The following is an 8,467-nucleotide window of genomic DNA, read 5'->3' on the forward strand; positions in this document are numbered from 1 at the left end:
AGATCCTAGTGACCCAAATAGAGAGAAACTTTATAAAATAAGAGAGTTTTTCAAGCAATTGTGACAGAATTGCCTCAAAGTAAATCCGGAAGAAAATAATTCCATTGAAGAGCAGATTATACCATCCAAGGGAAAGCGCAGCCTTAGGCAGTATTTGCCAAAGAAGCCGAAAAAATGGGGTTTTAAGATATTCAGATTGATCTCCAAACAGACCAACTTGTACTCCACACAGTAGAATACCACAAGGGTTCAATTGGAACCTCTGCAGATGAGATTGGAACCAAACACAGAGAGCAAGACAAACGCACAACACTTTGGTGCCAACTAACAGACAAAATGAATCTGCAATTCGCATTGAAATAACATCTTCAGCGAAAAAATTTTTAAGTGAGCGTCTGCACCCAGAGCAAGAAGAAATTTTGTTGAGTATGAGCGAATTGTTGAGTGCAAGTACCCTGGGGAAATTTGTGGAAAAAGGAATAGGGATGACCCAGAGGCTTTTTCCAGGGGAAGAGGGTCGCTTTGCAGATGAATGTTGTGAACAGTGGGACAAAATCGAAAAAGTGCCGCATCTTCCAGAAGGAAGCGACATTGGTTGTAAACTATCAGTACGTCTGAGAAAGCTCTTGCCTATTACAGATGGCACCGTTCAAAAAGTGCTAGCTGCTATTGGAAGTATGTCACCACATTCCATGCAAACTGAGAGGATTGTGTCTCATCATAACATCAATGTTGAAGATTCAAGAATAAACATGACTGAAGACACAATCAACGCCAGACTGCTTATTGCAGTGTTGGAACAGCTCATTATGATCCACGGCCAGCTGTTGCCCATTTTCTTTCAGCATGTGAGCGATGAAACCGTCAACCAGACTTTGATACATACAGCAGGCGGAATTTCGTGAGAAAGTTTTTCAGACAGACCGGACATTTTTAAGACTTTTGTAGCAAAATATTTGTACCAAAAAGTTTATTCTTATAACTCTAAATGCAGAAAGCATCATGATCTTGAGTACTATATTGAAATTGTTTTATCTAGTGTTTTTCTAACTATATGCTGCATGGGTGTAAGGAGTTATGTGCAAGACAGTGAAAACCTTACCAACTATACATACTCGTCCCTTTACTTTTGTTTTGCTGTCAGTTGCGTTACATTAAGGAAAGTGCCCTTTTGCGTAAATTCCCCACCAATAAAAATTTCTTAAAAGATCCCCTGTAATTCAGGCATGAAGGACTTAGAGGACCTTATGCTAATGTTGTATAACACATGTAAGGGAGAAAGCACAGTGCCGAGTAACACAGCAGACCTGTTGTATTGGGATCCTCAGGCAAAGAGGATGGACCTACTACAGCTGCATTAGCTGCATCGCTACAGGAAAAGAATGGTAGTAATGGGCAGGAGGACGTTCCACACAAAAGAAAAGGTAAGGGGGTCTGCCAATTAGCAGATGATGGACAGAAGAAATAGAGAAACACAAAAAAATTACTGTTTTATGACAATGAGCTGAATCTATTTTTTTAAATTTTTTTGTCTTTGCTGTTAAAAAATGGCCATTGAAACAAATCGACAACAAGTGATACCAGTGGCAAAGCTGGACACTAATTGATGGTCAGTTCATTGTCAACTGTGCAGACAAAATGCACCCCTGCATTAGCATACAAAAAAATATTTCCTTGAACTCAGAAGCAATAGTTTCACAATCATTTACAAGCTATATGGTTAATACGTGAAAACGAGGTTAACAATGATCAACCTATCTTACCTGGGCTGATCAATGCCTGGCTCTGCCCCCTGTTTATCTCTGCTGTTATTGAGATATGACAACCTCTTATATGACAACCAAATTTGCAACAAAGGTTACTCATCGTATAAGCAATTAATTCAAATGAAAGTAGTTTTATTAGCTGTGTTTTGTAAACTATGACATCATACAATTGTAAACATTTTGTGTGACGTCATTGATATGAAAGCATGGTGTGTTAGTTACCGTATCTTAGTTAGATTATAGAATTAAGCTTACTTACGAGTGCTACAGCAGAATGAGGATATACCTAACAGAACGGGAAATAAGTACTAACAAAACACACCGGGGTACCCTACATTCCCCCCTTACTTAATAAAATTTTACGATATTATAGGTTCAAAGCGTTCCACGGAATAGTTCCTGGTAGAATTCTACCACGTCTCTGGCGTCTGGGGTTATTTCTGGGAGGAGTGTCTGCTTCTTGCATGGAATCATCGCTCTGCTCGTTTATGTCACCGTTATTGTTGCTAGAGTTCGAGTCTGAATCAGATGAATATGAATAATTGGCTTTTTCGAATGTAGAATTGGCATGGTCGGAATTGTCAGACGGGATGCGCCTTTCTGGTGCATTAATGAATTCGTTTTTTATTACTGGCACGAGCCGATCGTGGTGTACTACTTTCTGTTCGTGGCGGAGATTTCTTACAGTAAAATTCACGCCGTTTGGAAGTTTATTTACAATCGTCCATGGGCCATCTCTCCGCGGTGCTAGTTTTCGGTTTTCTCCGGTTTTATAATGTTTGACCTTAAGCCATACTTGTTGTCCTGGGGTGTAATCGGTGAAAAAAAGGTTTTTGTTGTAGTGCTTTTGCGTTGTAAGTTTACTTATCTTCAACGCGTCCACGACTTTAAAGAATATATCTTGCAAGGAGCAGCTAGTGGCGTGTTCATATTCACCAGGCGTCATGTTGTCATACTGGTCTGGTATTTGATTTTTAAAAAGGATATCTTCCGGTAGAACGGCATTTCGCCCGAAAAGAACATTGTATGGCACCCACTTTGTTGCTTTACTGCGGCTAGCATTTAAGGCGAAAATAAGGGCTGGTAAAATTGTGGTGATGAAGTAAAACGGCGCGGATTAAATGTTTCATCGTACGAATACTCCTCTCAGCAAAGCCTTTCCCTTGGCTGTGATATGCTGATGACCTCCTTTTTTTGATGCGTAATTTATTACAGATTTAACAATATCGCCATCTACGTTGCTTCCCTGATCTGTAAGGAGGTAAAAGGGGGGTACCATGAGTAAAAATCAAATGTTTTAAGACGGCCTCGGTAATTGTAGCTGTTTGGTCCTTTAGTGGCACGGCCTGTATAAATTTCGAAAAGATATCTCCAATTAACAGAATCTACTGGTATCCAGAATGATCTTTCGGTAAATATGCAATGTCTAGCGAAATGAATTGCATTGGGGCGTGAGGAGTGAACATCTCAGCTAATGGGGTAATTTTCTTAAGGATGGTGCTACAATCGGTCGATCAGATTTTGTAAGCACTCCATCACAGAATCGTAACTGAGGAAGAACGCGTTTATATTTGCCCTTTAAAATTGGCTGTCCGTTCTGAACACTTCTCATAGCATCGGCGATCGAGGGGTCTTTTGCTTGTTCCTCCTTGAGTTGAACGCAAAAATTCTTATTGTCTACGAACAAGGAATAAATCTTATCCTCGAACTCAGATGTTGGTTGGTAGGTTGCTGCAGCTTTATTCCTAGATAAGGCAGCGGCTTTGATATTCGCTCTACCAGGAATGTACTCTATGGAATACCTGAATTCTTCAAGTTCAGACAACCAACGCGCGAATTTCCCACGAGGGTCTTTCTGATCCCGAATATGTACCAGAGGGTGATGATCAGAATTAATGATGAAATGAGTACCCTCTATATAAACTCGCCAATGTCGGACGGTGCAAACGAGTGCAAAGGCCTCCTTGGTGGTAGTGGACCATTTCTTTTGGGATGATTGCAGAGCGGTTGAAAAATAAGCTACGGGGTGTAGTTGACTGTCACTGCTGACTTGCGATAATATACCCCCTACGGCATAATTACTGGCATCCACTTCGATAACAAATGGTTCTCCCAAATTAGGAAACATCAGTACCGTCAGTTTTGATGATAATTTGAGCTTCAGTTCTTGAAAAGCAGTTTCGCATTGATCGCTCCACAAAAGAACGACACTATCTTTTGTAAGCTCATTTAATGGATGGCAGATTTGTGTAAATTTAGGAATGAATGATCTATAAATCCCAACTAGTCCGAGAAATGCTTTTAATTCCTTTCTAGTTGTAGGATGCTGGTATGAGTTTATTGCTTCCGTCAATCGAGCTTGTGGACGAATCCCTTCTTTTGACAATTCGAATCCAAGATAATCCACTCTGTCACTGGCAAAGACACATTTTGATAATTTTAATGAAATGCAGGACGATCGAAGACATTGAAATACTTGTCGGAGATTTTCAATGTGGTCTTCGAACGATTTACTGGAAATCGCTATATCATCCATATACGTGAGGATACGGTTAGAAGGTAGCCCGGACAGTGCAATATCTATCATTCGTTGGTACGACGCCCCTGCATTACTTAGGCCATAAGGCGTGACGTTGAACTCCAATTTACCTCTAGGAACTGAAAAGGCTCTCTTCGCCTTGTCTTCTTCTGCAAGGGGTATAGACCAATATGCCGAAGCTGCATCTAGATTTGACCAGAATTTAGCTCCATGCATTTGGTCGATAACATCTCGGATGTGCGGTAGCGGGTATGAGTCTCTTTGCGTGACGTTATTTAATTCGCGACAATCGCAGACAAATCTCATTGTGCCGTCCTTTTTCTTTACCAAAATAACCTGGGCGTTCCATGGAGAATGTGAGGGTCGAATAATGTCTTTATCCAACATTTGTTGAATTTGTTGATTTACTTCATTGTTCCATGCGTAAGGAATACGGTAAGGCTTCATACGGACAGGCTGAGAATCGTTAGTTATGATATGGTGTTGCATGTTTTTTACCAATTTTGGTTTTTTTGGGTCTGAGGCAAACAAATCTTTAAATTCGGAGATTAATGAAATCAATTTAGTTTTATCGAGTGGAGCAAGATCATTTCCGAGAACTATCTGAGACGAAAAATCAGCCGTCACGGTATGAATAGAATCTGGGATCTTGACTAGATTTCCTGAGTATTTCCGAGAGTTTAGTGTGATGGCTTCGGTATTAACGTTCAAAAGTTTAATTTGGAATACGCCGTTGATACCTATCTTTGATACAAATCCTATCTTTGGAAAAGGTAAAGAATGCACTCTTAAAGGACTTTTTCTTAACTGAAAATCTAGAACTTAATGTGCTTCACAATTATTGGCATCAGGTTCAAGCAGAAATGGCTGTACTTTCTTTGAAATGGGCCCATTATGTTGTTTGGATTTTACCACATTTCGAAGATTACGACTTTTCTTTGGTAAAAAAGGAAGAAAACTTCTTTGCTGATATCATACCAAAACTTTCAAATTTTTATCTACATGATTTATTACTAACATGTTACACAAAAGGTGATTAATTACAAAAAATACGTACAAATAATTTTTCCTAAACTTTGTTAATTAATATTTTGCATATGTAAAATTGTTATACTTCTTGCTTATTTTCTTTTATATTCATTACACCAGGTAGAATAGGTGACTGATGGTTGACCAGTGAACAGCATACCTGGAAAAGTTAAGATGCTAGTGGTCTCAGATTTATTGCTATCTCGTCAAGGCTTTTATTGCTATTTTTTGCCACTTTAGTATAATCTGTGCAACAATTTCAGGGTTTCATTTATTTAAGAGAGCATGCCAATAAAATTTGGGACAAAAAGACAGACTCAACATTGTATCAGGGGCTAACAAAGGTGCAATTTTGCTTGGGGGCGGGGGTGGTGGGGCTTAAGACCTCTACTATAATTTTTGCAACTGTTGAACTGCTTACATATGCAGATGAAGCAAACCTAGAATAAAAGTAGATTCTGCCCTACTCACTGTTTACTTGAAATTTTTATAAATAAATTGTTTCCTTTGTTTTTATTATGAAAAGTCCAATGGTTATTAGTGGTAAAAGAATGTAGGTATAGGAATAATTAAGAAATAAAATAATTTTAAGAAAGAGTTATGAAAATTCTATGAAAAAAACTAGGCAGTAGTATAACATTCAGATTTGTTTTCAAAAGAATTTGATGTCCCTTAATAAAAAAGGACTTGAAAAAAACATTGCAAAGTTTTTTTCATTTTATAAAGTAATTACTTACTTTTGGGTGATTAAGGACCTCACAGTGTTCCGTTAGAACTTTATCACTGGTATTTCCAGGGAATCATTACTAACAGATGTGATTGTACTATTTGGTGCTACACCAATTAAGAATTTTCCAGTGAGGTTGTGCTTGTAATTGCTGTATGTAGCATATGCAGCATTTAAGTCTTGCCTTGGTGTGGTGATTCTAAATTCATTGCAGTCAATGATAACTCTGCAATTTGTGAATTCTCCAAAAGATTCAGGCATACTTCCTTGGTTTTTTGCCAGTAAAGGCATTCTCTTCATCAGTCCCTGGAACAAAACTTCATGCACTGCATACAAATATGTAAGGAACACATTGTGTATTGTTGTGCGACTAACATCAAACCTCTTTGCTATGTCAAAAAGTGGCACATCAAGCTTCAGTTTCATTAGAAAGATCAATAACTAATTTTTGTCACTGATCTTAACTACTTCACAACCAGTCAAGTACTTCAAAGGTCTAAATACATTATTTAGCTTGTCTCATCTCAGAAAGGCTCCTTTTCACAAGTTTGTGTATCCTTTTATGTCGTCTTCTGAACGTCTTTCAAATGTGACTCTCTTTTCAAGCTCTCTCATTTCTGAGGATGCTTCATCAAGCTGTTTTGTGAGAGACTCCACTCCCTGCTCTTCGTGTGGCTGATCTGCTTGAGCTAGAAAAATTTCAGCATCAGTTTCGTCCAGCAATGATTCACCACTAGCAGCTAATTTCTTCTTAGGGCTTTTCTTCAGTGCTCTTAAAGATGTCGCTGTCTCCCTCATCTTTACTTCTTCGCTACTCTCCCCACATAAAAGCAAGCTCGGTATTGCTCCCCTTTTCAGTTTTGGCTTTTGGTACACAGTAGGTGTATCCTTTCAGGGCTTAGTAAAGTCCTCCTTTTTGAAGTGCTTACTGCACACGTACCTGTTATATTGCCATTGGTAACTTATATAAGTCTTAACCTACAAAATTGATGCCATTGAAGACCACTTTTTACCTTTGTTTATCCAATCACTGGTTCAATTTTGGCATGTGCACATTCATTGAAAAGCGGATCTGGATGATCTGAGTTCTTGTCTGTGACGTGACGTGCAAACGACTTCCATTTTGCCAGAATTAGCTCACCAATTAGGTTCATTGCCCTTCTCCTTGCTGGCCTTCAAAAGCTGTTTGGTGATACTTTTTGATACTTGCCACAGATCGTGATAATGATTTGTTTCAGGCTGCGATGTTCTGATCCACTTTGCAATGCCTGTGTGACGACCACTGATGAAGTTTTTTATGGTATGGCCCGTATTTTGTATGAAATGGAAACATTTTGTCCACCCAATAGTTCCATTTTACGGCTGCCACCAGCCTCATTTGCCCGATAATTAGAAAGTTTTTTAATTTACTTTGCCAAGGATTTGAATACCCAAAAACATTATGGCACTGTACAAAATATCAATTTTTGTAAATTGAAGATAATTTTTTCCAATAGTTAAGTTGCAACATGTATGAATAAGGTTATACAGCCTTCCCTTACTGGATAAAGAAATCTCTTCAATGTCCACTATGACATTTTGAAAATGGTTTGGAGTTTAAAATGTGTACACTAAGGCCTCTGAATCTGAAAAGTGCTTGGGACTAAATGATGAAATGTTTTGTCAAAGGCAAATGAGCAATCAGTAAAACATGAAAGAATTATAAAATGAAAACTTACCAAGTAGAGCAAGGAAATTGTAATAAAAACCTATGGAAACAATGAATAAGTATGAGATACATGTATGCAGCAATAACAAATCAATAATTAAGGGATTAATAAAAGGATTACCTTATGAGGGCACCAGCTATTTTCTGATCAACATTAGAATTGCAGCAATTTAAAACTAAAATTTATACAAATATGAACAATTCACAATCATGGCAGTCTCAATCTGAAAGAATTTAAAATGGCATTCCATGTGTTAACCTTATGTCAAGGAGGGCAATATGGTATAATTCATAATGATGTTGATAAAAATAACATGAAAATATGAATTTATGTTTACGTTCAGCAAGGTATAATAGTGCTGCAATTATTACTACAGTTTCAATATGCCAATATGACTATACCAATATGCATGTTTGTTTTAGGAATGAACAGAATAAAACAATTAAATCACTATACAATGCAAACAGCAATGGTAATTACAATTTCAGATATAAATAAATTAGCTTAAACAGTTTCATTAAAGTAGTAATACACAATACACAATGGGTTCAGTTTCTTGAGGTATAGAAAAAAATGTCAAATATTTTCAACAACACTGAGTTTCATATTGGTATTTCATATTGGCAGCCTCTTTTGCACATTATTTGCAGATCATGTTTAAAAACTAAATACTGTTGTTTCCTTGAATGTGAGCTAC

The sequence above is a fragment of the Rhopilema esculentum genome, chromosome 11, assembly GCF_057945365.1.
Source record: "Rhopilema esculentum isolate cy_ngs chromosome 11, ASM5794536v1, whole genome shotgun sequence".
Classification (NCBI taxonomy): domain Eukaryota; kingdom Metazoa; phylum Cnidaria; class Scyphozoa; order Rhizostomeae; family Rhizostomatidae; genus Rhopilema; species Rhopilema esculentum.